Source organism: Ranitomeya variabilis, chromosome 6 (genome assembly GCF_051348905.1).
Source record: "Ranitomeya variabilis isolate aRanVar5 chromosome 6, aRanVar5.hap1, whole genome shotgun sequence".
Taxonomy (NCBI): Eukaryota; Metazoa; Chordata; class Amphibia; order Anura; family Dendrobatidae; genus Ranitomeya; species Ranitomeya variabilis.
Genome location: NC_135237.1, coordinates 298575480 through 298593739, shown reverse-complemented (window position 1 = coordinate 298593739; position 18260 = coordinate 298575480).

Here is an 18260-nt window from a genome sequence, read left to right as displayed (position 1 = left end):
TGTTTATAGAAGAGTCACCTAATTTCACCAAACCAGTTTTTACATTAATAAATAGATCAATCTGACATAAAGGAGATGGAGTATTTGCATTTAAAATTTATCAATCTTTAACTCAGATGAACATGTCATGGTGATCTCTCTAATGCTAATGGAGTTTTACATATTCACAGCCAACAGAAATTCAAAAAATCCTTCATGTTTTCTTTCATGAATTCATACAGTTAAAGTACCTATGACCGTGACAATGTACTTTATGGAGCTATGCACACTCATGACAACTTCCTTATGGGGCACAGGAGGCAAGAAGTTAGCGCTAAAGCTAAATCGCTGTCTATTACAAAAGTCCTTAAGGGGTGGTTTATAGCAGTTCTCCCAAGAATGGTATGTTCAAGTTATTTTCTAGTTATCCATTTCCAAAACGATTGGATTTATTAAAAAAACTGTACAGCTTTAGGCGGTTAAAACACCGGAGTACAATGCTATGCTAACATGTCTTTTTGCACATTGTTACACATCAGTAGACACAATAATGTTTCCTACATCTGTTCTTGACAGTTAAATTGCTTCTAGACTACTGATGTAGTGTGGCAAAAGTTATTCTGTCTGCTGGAGCATTACAAAGTGCCAAGTAGTGTGCTCTACATTAGCAGAACTGCCTGATATATTGTTAGCGGAGGCTGTACTTAGCAGTATCATGCTAACAATTCACCAGATCATGCACACAATATCTGTATTGCTCGTCTTCAGCTATATATCGAGATAGTAGTAAGTGCTAAGAAATTCCCGTAGGGTATTTCTACAGCTTAATCACTGCTATTTTATAGATCTTCATCAAATGATTAATTAAATTGATCCTCACATGAGTTTCGTTCTACTGTTATTTTTCTCTAAATGTGCTTTGTTCAACAGCAGTAATTTTCAACATCAGTTATTTTCTGCTTTAAAGTAAAATGACCGGGTATTGCTATAATAGATTTTTTAGCAAGTGATTCCTCGATCAGTATTTTCTCTGTGCTTTCAAAACTCGGTTTAAAATCCCTGTTTTGGATGAAGAATTAAACCTCCTTTATCTAGAGTTGTCATAAATCAATTGTCTGTGCGAAGTTTAGGGTGCATTTACACTGCTCAATGCTACTTGTTTAATATCCTAAACCCCCCCAAAAAATAAACTGAAAAGTATAAGTTGGTTTGCATGCAAAATAAGAATACGTTACTTTGGCCATTAAACAGACAAAACCTAAGACAGAAACAAAATGAACAGATACCCTGCTGTAAGTAAATAAAAGCAATAGTGCATATAAATAAATTGGGTACTTAGTGAACTGAACATTGATTTTGATTAAAAAAAAAGCATAAAAGCTATCCCACAGGTGTAAAGGTGTACCCAAATTCAGGATGGTCCAAATCTCTAGTATTAAAACCTTAACATGCAGATTATTTTCAATGAGCCTTCTTAGAAACATCTTTCACAAAAATCATGCATCATGTAAATGCATCTATATCTTTTATGTTCACAGTGTGTGGTCTAATCATTTTTTCACAGGAAGTTATATAATATATTTAACTTTAAATGAGTAATAGAAACTACTCTCTAAAGATTTGGGGAGCAATAAAAATATATTGTCATCTCAATGGAACCTAGACCATAATAATCCATGACTTTTAGCTAAGGAAGGTAAGGGAAGAATACTGGGGGCATACCTATGTAGGTAGCTGTTTTTTTCTGGTGCAATAGGTCAACCAACGGTCATTTAGCTACATTTGAAGACAATAGTATTTTGAAAAGCACATTACTGAAGAGGGATACAGTAAAAAGACCCAAAGTTAATGAGAGAGCCAACCAGTCTAAAAACAACTTTACCTGCATGTAGAATGTAAAATGTTAACTTTAATATTACTACAGTGCACATTTTAGATAGAACAATGTTTTTGAGAAGTCAGCTTAATTGCTTGTGTCGGGTGGGACCGCCCCTGGGTGAGTATAATATGACCTCCAACCTCAGTGTCCAGCATCGCCCTCTGCCTGCCCACTGAACATTCATTGGTTTGTTAGTTTCTGCCGACAGCACTGACCTCGGTCATTCATCCGTCTAAGCATTGAAAGTAAGAGAGGAGTTTTTATCTAAATCAGAGATGTCTTTTTTATATATGATTTATCACAGACAATATTGGTCTACATGCATAATCCAAGTTCATCATTTTTATTTTGCATAGATGTGTAAATATACAGATAACTACATATATTTACACAAATACATTTTATTTAAAAGGAGTGGTGCAGGTTTATCATGAAAGTTTGCTGTCACTCTATGTGACTTCAGACTTGTAAATACTCAGATTGGGAGGAACGCATACTGTGAGATTCTCCAGAGGAGTATTGACTGAGTATGCACTCTGTGGTAGAGCGGTTCACTTGGCTGGATACAGAGGTTTAAATGGAACACTGTCTCTTTAAGAACAAGTTGGGTTTATCAAAGGCAACCTAAACCAAGCTGGGAAAAATAAACATGGCCCTCTGGGCAAAACTGCAAAACAAAACAAAACAGAACACATTCCTTCTCCTACTGGGGATCAGCCCACTAACGGTTAGCAATTTCCACGGTTTAGGTCCTTTAACAGACAACACGGGCACCAACACTTTCTTGGAGTGCTTCCTCTCCAGGCACACTGAACACTTCTACCTTTGGAAGCCAGCTACATAAATCCCAGACCATGTGACTCCTCACCCCATGTGAATGATCACATAACTGTGACAACACACAGGTCCTGTCAGTACATGGTGTTAGGGCTAGCGGAATGCACCGAGTAAAGATAGGCAGCTTCAAGGTGCTTTCGCAGCCCAGGGTCCACTGTACAGAGATATCTGCTGCTAAGTAACCATGGATAAACTCTGAGCTCACATGTGGGTTAAGCCTCACCCTGTGTGAACTGGAAGCAATCTCTGTTGCCTCACTGAGCTGCGCAGTACACAAAACTATTACCCTAACTAGGGTTGTGCTTGCTCTTGAACTCTCCTGTGCTAACCGCACACATGAAGGAACCAGATGCTAAGCCAAAGCTAATTGCCTCCACTGACGCTAGCTGCCTGCCTGAGTGTACAGTCCCAACGCTACAGCCTCACACCACATATGAATACAGTCGTATAGTATCCACTGGCTTAAGCCAAACACATTTGATACTAGTGCATGGGCGTGCGGCCATGCAAACCTTTTATAGTTGCAGCTCTTCAGGACCAACCTGGTGGACCAATGAGAGCTGCTACAGGACCTGAGCATGTGACCCCCAACCTCCAATGAGAGGTCCTCCCGTGGGCATGCTCAGTGCATGAAAAGCAGGACTTAGTCCCAGAAAAGCCTGCTCACCACTGACCAGTGCTGGCTACAAAGGCAGAGCCTGGAAAGGCAGCAGTAAACATTCTCACAATATCAGGCTGAGCCAGACGCTGGGACCGACGTCTCTGCTGAGCAGGTTCCACTGTGGCTGGAGGAGAATAGGAGACTGCAGCAGACATGGTTCGAGATTCCCCCTGTGCAGCGGTGGGAACTCGACACCTAACCTTACCCCCCCTCCTAGGACACCCTCCTCCTTGAGCTTCACTACGCTCAAAGGTTGCAATGCGCAGCCGAGCCCGAATGTGCTCCACAGGTTCCCAGATTCTGTCCTCTGGGCCGTGACCTTTTCAGTCCGCGTACCACCTGGCACACCAAGATAGAGTTCACCTCGTACTCATGCGTGGATGAACCCAATGACTCGGAAAACCGGGACATGTAGAAGGGCTTTAAGAGGGAAACATGAAAAGTGTCAGTGATACCAAGGCGTGGAGGAATAGCCAAACGGTAGACCACAGGGTTAACTTGTTCCAGAACCTTGAAAGGACCAATGTAACGAGGCGCAAACTTAGTGGACTCAACTCGCAGCCTGATGTTACAGGCGGAGAGCCACACTAAGTCGCCAGGAGCGAAGGTTGGAGCGGGGCACCGGTGTGCATCGGCAGAAACCCTCCTTCTCCTGCCCAGTCTGCCACCCTGGAATCAGTGGATGAAACGGGCATGGGCACAGGGACAGGCGGATGCTGGCCGTAATTAAGGAGAAATAGAGCCTGCCCAGTGGAGTCGACTATGGCGTTGCTCAAAGCAAATTCCGCCCAAGGTAGCAAAGATGCCCTGTCATCCTGCCTAGCAGAGACAAAATGTTGCAGGTATGTTACCAGAGTCTGGTTGGCCATCTCTACCAACCCATTTCTCTTGGGGTGGTATGCAGAAGAGAGATTCAGCTTAATGCAGAGTAAATGACAGAGCTCTCTCCAAAACCAAGACGCGAACTGGGGACCTCGGTCACTGACAATTTTGTCAGGCATGCCATGTAGATGGAAACTATGTTTTATGAACAACGCCACCAAGGCCTGTGCAGAAGGTAATCGTGGAAGCGGCACCAAGTGCACCATTTTAGAAAAATGATTGGTGACTACCCAGATAACGGTGCAGCTATGAGACTTAGGTAACCCACCATGAAGTCCATCCCGACCATCTCCCAGGGCCTGTCTGCCTCCGGCAGGGGGTAAAGTGTTAATTCTGTCACACTAGGGTGTGACCCGTCTTAATTGTCTGTGTCCAAATTGGATCTCTGAAAGAGAAGGTACGTGCACGGAGGAAAGAACACGCAAGACACAGTGGATCATGTCTCAAATGCTTCTCGCCTAATTTATTCATCCGCAGAATCTCTTTTATAGGAGAAATCGGGCAGTCTCAGCATATTACATCATTGGTTTTTCCAACTTAGCAATTATCACAAATCTCTTTGATCTTATATGTTATAAGTTATTATCTTTATTACTATAGTACCATTATTCTAATGATTATTGCTTTTAGTCTATTTCTGTACCGTTATCACCCTAATGGCTGCTTTGGGTTAGGCTGACATCTCTCTGTGCACGCATTTTACTTATCTTTGGTTTATGGAGGATCAATTCACCTACGTTCAGGTACATTTACTCTTGATAAGGGTAGGGGATTTACACAGCCTTTCTTAAAGTCCATCTGGACATTAGGTGTATCTTGGTACATCCTGGTACAGAGTAATAAACAGAATTTAGTCTTATAACTAGTGTTGAGCATTCCGATACTGCAAGTATTGGGTATCGGCCAATATTTGCTGTATCGGAATTCCGATACCGAGTTCCGATATTTTTATGATATCGGAAATCGGAATCGGAAGTTCCCAGTGTATGGTTCCCAGGGTCTGGAGGAGAGGAGACTCTCCTTCAGGCCCTGGGATCCATATTCATGTAAAAAATAAAGAATAAAAATAAAAAATATGGATATACTCACCCCTCCGGCGGACCCTGGACCTTAGCGATGTAAGCGGCAGCCTCCGTTCCTAAGAATGCAGGGAGTGAATGACCTGCGATGACGTTGCGGCTTGTGATTGGTCGCGTGAGCGGTCACATTAGCGGTCATGCGACCAATCACAAGCCGCGACGTCATCGAAGGTCCTTCACTCTGCATTCTTAGGAACGGAGGCAGACGCTTGGACCGGTGAGAGCCAGGGGCCGTCCGAGGGGTGAGTATATCAATATTTTTTATTTTTATTCTTTATTTTATACATGAATATGGATCCCAGGGCCTGAAGGAGAGTTTCCTCTCCTTCAGACCCTGGGAACCATTCCGATATTTTGTGTCCCATTGATATGCATTGGTATCAGGTATCGGTATCGGCGATATCGGCGATATCCGATATTTTTTGGGTATCGGCCGATCCAATCCGATACCGATACCTTTGCATATCGGAAGGTATTGCTCAACACTACTTATAACAGTGAATCAGAAAACCTTAAAGCTACATGAATCTAATATATTGAGCAAAGCGTCCATATAAGATTGATTTCAGTATATCCTCATATGCTATACATTCTCTCCTTAACAAAAGTAGCCCAGCAGACGGTTGCCGAGGAGATCGATTCTTGCCGCAGGAGACACACGCCCAAATATAATCCCCAACATCACATCATGGTCCGAGTGCTTTGCAATTTTTTTCTCGCACCCATAGGCTTGCATTTGTGAGTCTCGGCCAAGTCTCGTGACAATCGATTTTACACGCACGTAGAATACGCCGGAGAAAAAATATGGTGATGTGAGATGTCCCATAGATTAACACTGGTCCGAGTGCTATGCAATTTTTTCTCACATAGCACTTGTCTGTATTCTACGCTGGTGTGACCCCGGCCTAAGATTAACCCTCTCATCACTTAGTGTGCTGGAGGCAAAAATAATCTGGTTCTACATCACTGACTGTAGTATATGAAGTGGCACGTACTGTATCTCCCTTTATACACTGTGCCAGTGACCCTGTCACGCATGCTTTTTTTTTAAGTGCCACATAGAAGCCTCTAGAGAAAAAAAATAAACACCAAAACTGCTCAGTTCAGCAGCGTCTTAGATGCAGAGTGGATTCCATTTACATGTAATCACATCCATTTTGCTTGGACAAGTAAATAAAACAGAATTTCTGTGAAAAAAGCAGCAGAAAAACACAGCATTTACTCTACATGTGAACACAGCCTAAATGTATAAGCAAAGTGGATGTGATTATATGAAAACTCATGCCCTCGATGCATCACAAGAAGCTGTTGTGGTTTTGGTGTTTTTCTTCTCTATAACTTTCTATGTGGAGATTAAAAAAAAGTGCAAAAAAAATAAAAATAATTTTTAGTGCAGAACCAAAGATTTTCTGAACTATTAAAAATGTTGCTTCACATCTGCACCAAAAATGTATCAAATAAGGTGAAAAGGCATAAAATAAATGCAGCACATATGAAATAATCAGAAAAGATTGCTACTGTGCTTGGGGTTTTATTCTGTCAAAAAAGCTAAGAATTTTGGCTGGCTGATTCCTAAGAACTTTGTGTAGCGCACATAGTTTTTCTGTAAACTGAGCGTATCATTTGAAGTATACGAGTAAGGTAGCTATGACAAGCCGTTCAGTACTGAAGTATAAAACAAACTTTATTGGTATCATTAAACATGACCTTTCTGTTCACTCTTAGAGAATAGCCTGCACTGTAGTACTATCAATTGAAACCACTTAAAACCTTCCTCTAGTGTTAGGGTCGTGACTGACCCGTTTTAAGTTTTAAATACATACAAATTCTACATACATTTGTTTATTGCATCAACACTTTTTGACTTTTTCAGGAACTTATTTTTAAACAAAATACAATAAAATAAAACTATTTTACTAAATTGTAAAATGCTCTTATTAAAATTATAACATTTGTGTTGTTGGGGTCAATTTCGACCCAGGTCTAATATAAGAGTAAAAAAACAATAATAAGTCCAAAACTGAACTCATAAACACAATATAAACCAACAGCCCACAGCCAGCTCTACCTCCAACAACTTGAGTTAGGGACATGTCCAGGCATGTATGGCCAAATCAGCTTAGAGTTGGTACTTTGCAGAGAACACCTCCAGTTTACACGTGCAACAATGAGGAGAAGATTTGATGTAATCCAAGTTCTGGATTATATCTTAGATGATGAATCAGAGGACACACAGCAGCAAACTGATACAGATGAACAGGTTTCTGAGGAGGAAGGTGATGTGGAGTAGGGTTGAGCGACTTTTACTTTTTTAGGATCGAGAGTTGGGTTTCGCGAAACCCAACTTTGTCAAAAGTCGAGTCGAGTGAAATCGGCCGATTATCGCGCAAAGTCGGGGATCGACCGAAACACAAAACCCAATGTAAGTCAATGGGGGAGCAAAGTCGGCAGTGAGTGGAGGACAGGAAAACACCTACAGTGCCCATTTTAATGTCAAAAACATCAATTCGTGTCACATAAGCTTGTGAATCTTAATTTACCTTACAATAATAGTTAGGCATTGAAAATTGGGGGTCATTTGGCTAAAGTTGTGGGGGGGTAGGGATGACTCAAGTTTTTCATGGGCCTAGGAAACGCGGACTACGTCATGGCGGTGGAGCTGGGAGAGGTCAGTATTTCAACTTTGCAAGTGCTGTGATCCTGAGCAAGCAGGGGGGCCCACTCGTTCGCATTGGCACTGGCACAGGGCCCCTCAAAGTATGGCGTTGTGTTTGATGGCAGGGGCGCCTCCCACCGGCAGAGACACTTTTGCGTACTATGAGGGGCCCTGTGACAGTGACGTCGCCAACAAGTATGCCATCCCCACCTGATGAAGGAACCTGCACTTTCATCCGTGCCTTCCTCTTTGTCCCCGTGTAAGGTGGTAAAGTATGCGGGTTGGGGAACCTGACTTTCAGCAGGGTCAGATTCTGGCTGTGTAGAGTGCAAAGGGAATGTAATGGTCTGGGTCAATGTACCAGCAGACTCATGTAGCAGTGGCTAGGCAATGGGCAGGATGAGGAGGAAACACAGATATAGGCCCAAATAATAAAGTGGGCTAAATGCAGTTCAGAATTGGTAACAGGACTAACCAGGTGGTACTGCTTTGTTCAGTGGAGGACAACTGTAATGAGTGGCAGACACAGTTAGTAGGCCCAAATAATAAAGTGGGCCAAATAAAGTTCAAAATTGGTAACAGGAGTAAACAGGCGGCACTGCTTTGTTCAGTGGAGGAGAACACCAAAGAGTGGCAGACACCGTTAGTAGGGCCCAACCAAACTAGTCAGCCAAATGCAGATTAATATCTGATATAGGCCGAAAGCCTGAAGATTGAAGCTCAGATTTTTTCCTTGGAGGACAACATCAAGGAGCGGCAGACACCGTTAGTAGGGCCCAACCAAACTAGTAGGCCAAATGCAGTTTCATATTAAAAATATAGGCTGAAAGCCTGAAGATTGAAGCTCAGCTTTTTTCTGTGGAGGACAACACCAAGCAGCGGCAGACACCGTTAGTAGGCACAACCAAACAAGAAGGCCAAATGCAGTTTAATATCTGATATAGGCCGAAAGCCTGAAGATTGAAGCTCAGCTTTTTTTCCTTGGAGGACAACACCAAGGAGCGGCAGACACCGTAAGTAGGGCCCAACCAAACTAGTAGGCCAAATGCAGTTTCATGTTAAAAATATAAGCCGAAAGCCTGAAGATTGAAGCTCAGCTTTGTTCAGTGGAGAACACCAAGGAGCGGCAGACAAAGTTAGTAGGGTCCAACCAAACTAGTAGGCCAAATGCAGTTTCATATTAAAAATATAAGCCGAAAGCCAGAAGATTGAAGCTCAGCTTTGTTCAGTGGGGGAGAACACCAAGGAGTGGCAGACACCGTTAGTAGGGCCCAACCAAACTAGTAGGCCAAATGCAGTTTCATATTAAAAATATAAGCCGAAAGCCGAAAGATTGAAGCTCAGCTTTGTTCAGTGGAGGAGAACACCAAGGAGCGGCAGACACCGTTAGTAGGGCCCAACCAAACTAGTAGGCCAAATGCAGTTTAAAATTTGTAAATATAGGCCGAAAGCCTGAAGATTGAAGCTCAGCTTTTTTCCTTGGAGGACAACACCAAGGAGCGGCAGACACCGTTAGTAGGCCGAACAAAACTAGAAGCCTAAATGCAGTTTCATAGTAAAATTATAGGCAGAAAGCCTGAAGATTGAAGCTCAGCAAAAAAAACCAGGAGAACACCAAGGAGCGGCAGAAACCGTTAGTAGGCCCAACCAAACTAGTAGCCCCAATGCAGTTTTCAAATTCCTATAGGCTGAAAACCTGACAATTGAAGCTCAGCTTTTTTCAGAGGAGGACAGCTGTATTGAGTGGTGCAGACAGACACAGGTAGTAGGCCTTAACCAAAAAAGTTGGCTCAATGCAGTTTAAAAAAGGTTACAGGGGTACACAGGCAGCATTGGTGTGGTCAGCGGAGGACAATTGGAAGGAGTGGCGCAGACTTACTAGGCCTAAAATAAAAAAGTAGGCTCTATGCAGTTTTAAATAGGTTACAGGGGTACACAGGCAGCATTGGTTTGGTCAGCGGAGGACGATTGCAAGGAGGGACCGCAGACAGACTTACTAGGCCTAAAATAAAAAAGTTGGCTCTATGCAGTTTAAAATAGGTTACAGGGGTACACAGGCAGCATTGGTGTGGTCAGTGGAGGACAATTTTAAGGAGTGGCGCAGACTTACTAGGCCTAAAATAAAAAAGTTGGCTCTATGCAGTTTAAAATAGGTTACAGGGGTACAAAGGCAGCATTGGTGTGGTCAGCGGACGACAATTGGAAGGAGTGGCGCAGACTTACTAGGCCTAAAATAAAAAAGTTGGCTCTATGCAGTTTAAAATAGGTTACAGGGGTACACAGGCAGCATTGGTGTGGTCAGCGGAGGACGATTGCAAGGAGGGGCCACAGACAGTCTTACTAGGCCTAAAATAAAAAAGTTGGCTCTATGCAGTTTAAAATAGGTTACAGGGGTACACAGGCAGCATTGGTGTGGTCAGCGGAGGACGATTGCAAGGAGGGGCCACAGACAGTCTTACTAGGCCTAAAATAAAAAAGTTGGCTCTATGCAGTTTAAAATAGGTAACAGGGGTACACAGGCAGCATTGGTGTGTTCAGTGGAGGACGATTGCAACGAGGAGCAGACACAGTTAGTAGGGCCAAAAAAGTAATAGGCAAAATGCAGTTAAAAATAGGTTACAGGAGTACGCAGGCGGCCTAGCTTTGTTCTGTGGAGGACAACTGTAAGGAGTGTCTGACACAGTTAGTATGCCAAAATAAAAAAGTGAGGTTAATGTCTGGCAAAAAAATTTTTTCACAAATAAACAGGTGGCATACCTAGGTACAGGGGTGGGTTCCTGTGCTGACTTGCAGACAGTGGTAGTTGGCGCAAAGTATTAACTGGTGTAAATGTAGGACAGGGCCCCTGAATATTTTTACTAGCATCAATCATGTCAACAATCTGGTATTGACAGTGCCATTTAAGGATTTAACAGCACACTAAACAGTGGTGGAGTAGTGAGAGGTAATTTTGCAAGTGGTAGAGCACTGTTGTTTGAGCTGGGGGAACACTCTCTCGTGGGCGGCAGTACTGGCCCAGGGCCCCTCATGTTACGATGGTGTGTCTGACGTTGGGTGTGCACCACCACCGCCAGAGACACTTCATTGTACTATGAGGGACCCTGTGCCAGTGCCGTCGCCCAATAGTGGGCACACCCACCTGTTCAGCCAAACGGCACTCGCATGGGTGCTTGTGCCAAGTGGTGACCACGGCCCCGTGGGGGGAGTCAGCCCATTTAGGGAGGTGAAAAAATGGCCTATGGTGGACATACAGCAGCTGCAAATGGAGAAATTGGAGCAGTCAGTAAGACGAGTCCAAAAGCAAGACTTTTTTTTACAGGAAAGCTAGATGTCAGCATTGAAAGGTGGGGCAAAATAATTAGAAATCCACGATTGGTTCATTTTAATGAAGATTAGATCATCAACATTTTGGGTAGCCAGACGAGTCCTTTTTTCGGTCAGCATTGAACCAGCAGCACTGAATACTCTTTCTGATAGCACATTAGCAGCTGAGCAAGCAAGCTCCTGTAATGCATATTCTGCCAATTCAGGCCAGGTGTCTATTTTGGATGCCCAGTAATCAAATGGGAATGACGTGTGAGGGAGAACATCGATAAGGGAGGAAAAATAGTTTGTAACCATACTGGACAAATGTTGTCTCCTGTCACTTTGAATTGATGCTGCAGTGCCTGTCGTGTCTGCGGTCATTGCGAAATCACTCCACAACCTGGTCATAAAACCCCTCTGTCCAACGCCACTTCTGATTTGTGCACCTCTAACACCTCTGCCATGTTACCCCCTGCAGCTCGTGTGAGAACCATCACCGCCGCTGTGTGCTGGGAATGCCTGAACCAAACGGTCTACAAGAGTTGCTTGTTTGGTAGCCAATATTTGCTCAAGGTTCTCATGTGGCATGATATTTAGCAATTTCCCTTTATAGCATGGATCCAGGAGGCAGGCCAACCAGTAATCGACATCGGTTATCATTTTGATAATGCGGGGGTCCCTTTTTAGGATACTCAAGGCATAATCCGCCATGTGGGCCAATTTTACAGGTGTCAATTCACTGCTTGTGCTGGGTTGAGGAGCACTTTCTGGCAAATCAACATCACTTGTCTCCCTCAAAAACCCTGTACCTGACCTTGCAACGCCACCAGTTTCTATTGCCCCCTGAGAAGCTTCCTCCTCCCATAAAAATTCATCCCCATCATCCTCCTCATCCTCCTCCTCTTCGTCTGCCACCTCGTCCAGGAGACTTCCCTGAACAGACAATGGCTGACTGTCATCAAGCCTTCCCTCGTCCTCAGCTGCAGACGCCTGCTCCTTTATGTGCGTCAAACTTTGCATCAGCAGACGCATTAGAGGGATGCTCATGCTTATGATGGCATCGTCTGCACTAACCAGGCATGTGCATACCTCAAAATGCTGAAGGACTTGTCACAGGTCTTGTAGCTTCGACCACTGAACACCTGAGAACTCCATGTCTGCCATCCAACTGCCTGCCTGTGTATGTGTATCCTCCCACAAATACATAACAGCACGCCTCTGTTCGCACAGCCTCTGAAGCATGTGCAGTGTGGAGTTCCACCTTGCTGCAATGTCGATTATTAGGTGGTGCTGGGGAAGCTGCAAAGATCGCTGATGGTTCAGCATATGGCTGGAGTTTACGGGCGAACGGCGGACGTGCGAGCAAAGTCTTCCCACCTTCAGGAGCAGGGCGGGTAACCCCGGATAACTTTTCAGGAAGCACTGCACCACCAGGTTCAAGGTGTGAGCCAGGCAAGGAATGTGTTTCAGTTGTGAAAGGGCTATGGCAGCCATAAAATTCCTACCGTTATCACTGACTACCTTGCCTGCCTCAAGATATACACTGCCCAGCCATGACTGAGTTTCTTGCTGCAAGAAGTCGGACCGAACTTCCATGGTGTGTCTGTTGTCGCCCAAACACTTCATTTCCAACACAGCCTGCTGACGCTTAGCACTATCTGTTCCATAATGGGACACCTCGTGTGCAACACTGGCAGCTGCGGATGGAGCGGACGTGCGTCTGCGGTCTGTGGACGAGCTCTCTCTTCTGCTGGAGGATGAGGAGGAGGATTGGCGAACGCCTACAGCCAACTGTTACCTAGACCGTGGGCTAGGCAGAACTGTCCCAATATGGCTGTCCCCTGTGGACCCTGCATCCACCACATTAACCCACTGTGCCGTGATGGACATGTAACATCCCTGGCCATGCCTACTGTTCCATGCATCTGTTGTGAGGTGCACCTTTCTACTGACAGATTGCCTGAGTGCATGGACAATGCGGTCTTTGACATGCTGGTGGAGGGCTGGAATGGCTTTTCTCGCAAAGAAGTGTCGACTGGGTAGGTCATAGCGTGGTACTGCATAGGCCATCAGGGCTTAGAAAGCTTCCCTTTCAACCAACCGGTAGGGCATCATCTCTAACGAGATTAGTCTAGCAATGTGGGCGTTCAATCCCTGTGTACACGGATGAGAGGACGAGTACTTCCTTTTCCTAACGAGAGTCTCTTGTAGGGTGAGCTGGACTGGAGAGCTGCATATGGTGGAACTAGCGGGGGTGGTGGTGAACATGGCAGACTGAGAGAGGGTTGGTGATGGTATTCTTGCTGTTGGCCTACATACAGTGTTTCCTACCAAGAACCTGGTGATTCCCTGACTGCTTTGGCCTTGCGACGATACCTCCACATTTGCTGCAGGTGGTGTCGTAAACGGTGGGCTTACAGTGAGGGAAGGAATGTAGCGTTGCTGACTAGCTTCATTGTGAGCGGGTGCAACAACGTTATGGGACGTTTGGTAGTTAGTCCAGGCTTGCAAGTGCATGGTGGTTAAATGTCTATGCATGCAAGTTGTATTTACATTTTTGACATTCTGACCTCTGCTAAAGGTCCTTGATAGTGTTGCGCGATACCGTCCGATACTTGAAAGTATCGGTATCGGAAAGTATCAGCCGATACCGGCAAAGTATCGGATCCAATCCGATACCGATACCCGATACCAATACAAGTCAATGGGACTCAAGTATCGGACGGTATTCCTGATGGTTCTCAGGGTCTGAAGGAGAGGAAACTCTCCTTCAGGCCCTGGGATCCATATTAATGTGTAAAAGAGAGAATTAAAATAAAAAATATTGCTATACTCACCTCTCCGACGCAGCCTGCACCTTACCGAGGGAAGCGGCAGCGTTCTTTGTTTAAAATTTGCGCTTTTCTTTCCATACGTGAAGTCCCGGCTTTGTGATTGGTTGCGTCGCAGTCACATGGGCGACGCAACCAATCACAGCAAGCCGTGACGTAATTTCAGGTCCTTAAGGATTTTAAAATTACGTCCCGGCTTTGTGATTGGTTGCGTCGCAGTCACATGGGCGACGCAACCAATCACAAGCCGTGACGTCACGGGAGGCTGGACACGCGCGCATTTTAAAATGCGTGCTTGTCCAGCCTCCCGTGACGTCCCGGCTTGTGATTGGTTGCGTCGCGATCAACCAATCACAAGCCGGGAGGCTGGACACGCGCGCATTTTAAAATGCGCGCTTGTCCAACCTCCCGGCTTGTGATTGGTTGATCGCGAAGCAACCAATCACAAGCCGGGACGTCACGGGAGGTTGGACAAGCGCGCATTTTAAAATGCGCGCGTGTCCAGCCTCCCGGCTTGTGATTGGTTGATCGCGACGCAACCAATCACAAGCCGGGACGTCACGGGAGGCTGGACAAGCACGCATTTTAAAATGCGCGCGTGTCCAGCCTCCCGTGACGTCACGGCTTGTGATTGGTTGCGTCGCCCATGTGACTGCGACGCAACCAATCACAAAGCCGGGACGTAATTTTAAAATCCTTAAGGACCTGAAATTACGTCACGGCTTGCTGTGATTGGTTGCGTCGCCCATGTGACTGCGACGCAACCAATCACAAAGCCGGGACTTCACGTAAGGAAAGAAAAGCGCGAATTTTAAACAAAGAACGCTGCCGCTTCCCTCGGTAAGGTGCAGGCTGCGTCGGAGAGGTGAGTATAGCAATATTTTTTATTTTAATTCTCTCTTTTAAACATTTTTACATTAATGTTGTTTCGATACCGATACCCGATACCACAAAAGTATCGGATCTCGGTATCGGAATTCCGATACAGCAAATATCGGCCGATACCCGATACTTGCGGTATCGGAATGCTCAACACTAGTCCTTGAGCATTTCTTACAGATCACTTTGCACTAATCATTCGGATCTTGGTTAAAAAATTGCCAGACTGCACTCTCCCTACTATCGAATACCTTTTCAGGCATTGCACACTGTGATACTTTAACTGGATGGCCACGCTGTCCTACAACTGTTTTTGGTTTTGACACACGTTTTTGGCCAGATACGGTCCTGCCAGATTAAAGCTGTTGCGATGTTGATGCCTGCTGTGGCTCCTCCTCCTCCACTTCAGAGCTACTGCCAGCGGCACACTGTTCCCCCAATGGCTGCCAATCTGGGTTAACAACTGGGTCATCTATCACCTCCTCTTCTATGTCCTGTGCACCTTCCTCTGTGTCACCGTGTAAGCCGGTGCAATAGCATTCGGGACGGGGCACCATAGTCTCATCAGGGTCAGATTGTGGCTCAGTACACTGCGAGGGCAATATTGTGATCTGAGTCAATGGAACAGAATAATAATCTAGCTGTGGCTGTGCATCTGTGCACTCCATGTCCTATTCATCTTGTAATGGGCATGGCCTGTTAACAATTTCTCTTTCTAACCCAGGCACGGTATGCGTAAAGAGCTCCATGGAGTAACCTGTTGTGTCGCCTGACGCATCCTTCACTGTTGTTCTGGGTGAAGGACACAAGGATGCGACTTGTTCCTGACCGGGAGCATCCACTGACGATGCGCTGCTTTTAAATTTTGCACTTTCCGAAGAGGAGGCGAAAGAGCTAGAGGCAGAGTCAGCAAGGAAAGCCAAAACTTTTTCCTGTTGCTCTGGCTTTAAAAGCGGTTTTCCTTCTCACAGAAAAGGGAGCGTTCGAGGCCTTGTGTAGCCAGACAATGACGCTGGCTCAACAACTCGAGACTTAGGTGCTATTTTGCTTTTCCCACGACCACCTGATGCTCCACCACCACTACCATCATTACCAGCTGGCAATGACCGCCCACGGCCACAACCTCTTCCACCAGACTTCCTCTTTCTTGGAAAAATGTAACCAAACTAACAACCGTTATATGGTACTGTAAAACCAGGCAGAAGGTGTACGTAAACTTGTTGTGAATTTAAATCACCCTTTATAGGTCTGGGAGACTACTGGGAAAATGAGGCCCACTGTATTACACTAACTACACACTTTCAGTGTCAGAAAGTGGCTGACAGATATGCCACAAACAGGACTGACGCAGATGCCCTTAGTGGCAATAGAAATTTCCCTTTATAGGTGTGGGTGGTAGACTGCTGGGAAAATCAGGCCCACTGTATTACACTACACAGCTTCAGTGGCAGAGAGTGGCTAGCAGATATATTTAAAAAAGGGACTGTGCTACAATAATAATCTCCCTACAATGATCTCAGGACAAGTATGGCAGCCAGCAGTAAAAAGGACTGCTGCACACAATAGTGTGGACAAACAAATAAACAAGAGAACTGTGCAGAAAGAAGCAACAGGATTTTTGCTTTGAAAAAAGCAGTTGGTTTGCACAGCGGCGTACAAACAGCAATGCAGCTATCAGGGAGCCTTATAAGCTACAGAGCTGATGCACAGAAATCTAGCCTCCACTGTCCCTGCAAAGAAAAGATGGTGTTGGACAGTGGAAATCACTACAGCATAAGTGGTTTGGGGGTTTATATTTCCTCCCTAACAATATCTCTGCTTCTGACGAAGCTGCAGCAACCTCTTCCTATGCTACGATCGGCAGAAGTAAGATGTCAGTCGGCGTGCATGCCCCTTTATAGCCCCTGTGACGCCGCTGAAAGCAAGCCAATCACTGTAATGCCCTTCTCTAAGATGGTGGGGACCGAGACCTATGTCATCACGCTGCCCACACTCTGCGTCCACCTTCATTGGCTGAGAAATGGCACTGAACGCGTCATATGAAACGCGACTTTGGCGTGAAGATCGCCGACCGCATGGCTGATCACACACTGGGATCGGCTCGGGTTTCACGACTTTGCCGAAAGTCGGCGATTTATGAAATTGACTGATCAGTTTCGCTCAACCCTACTTCTTGCCTCTGTTCAGAGTTATCAGGGCAGATAAAGTATACCTGCACAGGAGACTCAACAGAAGCAGGGAAGAGGACATCATCGCATGAAGATGGGAGGCACCGGACATGGACCTGCGATGCCCATCGGACTCGAACTGCACCGGACCACCCCTGGGTGAGTATAATCTAACTTGTGTTTCTTATTTTGCAGGTTACATCGGGGGCTTATTTACAGCATTACATAATGCTGTACATAAGCCCCTAATAGTGGTGGCAGCAGCTTATATGCGGAAAATGAGGTGACAGATTCCCTTTAACAGAGATTCCAGATTTTTATATCGCATTTTATTCTACTTTTTGTTCTGCAGAAGCATAGTTTGCTGCCTCTTTTTTTATTGTGTTCACTGGAGTTAATTTGTATGACAGTTTTATAGACCGGGTCGTACAGGATGGGAGAATACCAAATCTGTGTACTTTTTCTGTTTATTTTTATTTTTTACATAGCAATACATATTTATGGGTATAATATTTTTAATATTATTATCTTGTGATTTTTTTTTATAAAAATATTTTTATAATTTTTGTAACTTTTTTTCGACTTTTTTAATTGGTCCCCCTATAGGACTTTTAACTTTTAGCACTCTGATCGCTGGTGTAATGCGTTGCAATGCATTATTCTTGTCAGTGTTGCATTGACAAAAGTCTCTTAGACCATGATCTGAGCAAGGTCTAACAGGTTTTCCATATCCTGGTGATCTGGATGTCGTCATGAGGCCCTCGGGTTACTATAGCAATGATCGGGCCCTCGCAATGATGTGACTGGGATGCTCATCAGATGGTAGAGGGATCCCACACCCCCTCCCAGCCATTTTGATATTGATTGAGGCATTTAGGGTTTAAACAGCCAGGGCAGTGCCTACCCACCTCCTAGATATGAGAGCCGGTTGTCAGCTGTCATGTTTGCTGAACCCATGGTGTTGATTGCACAGGCACAGCTCTTGTACTTGCATGATCCCTAGGACTTAGGCTACTTTCACACTAGTCCGTCAGTATGGGCCGTCGCAAACCGTCGGCCCGACGTACCGATGGACAGTGTGAATTTGTAGCACAATGTGGGCA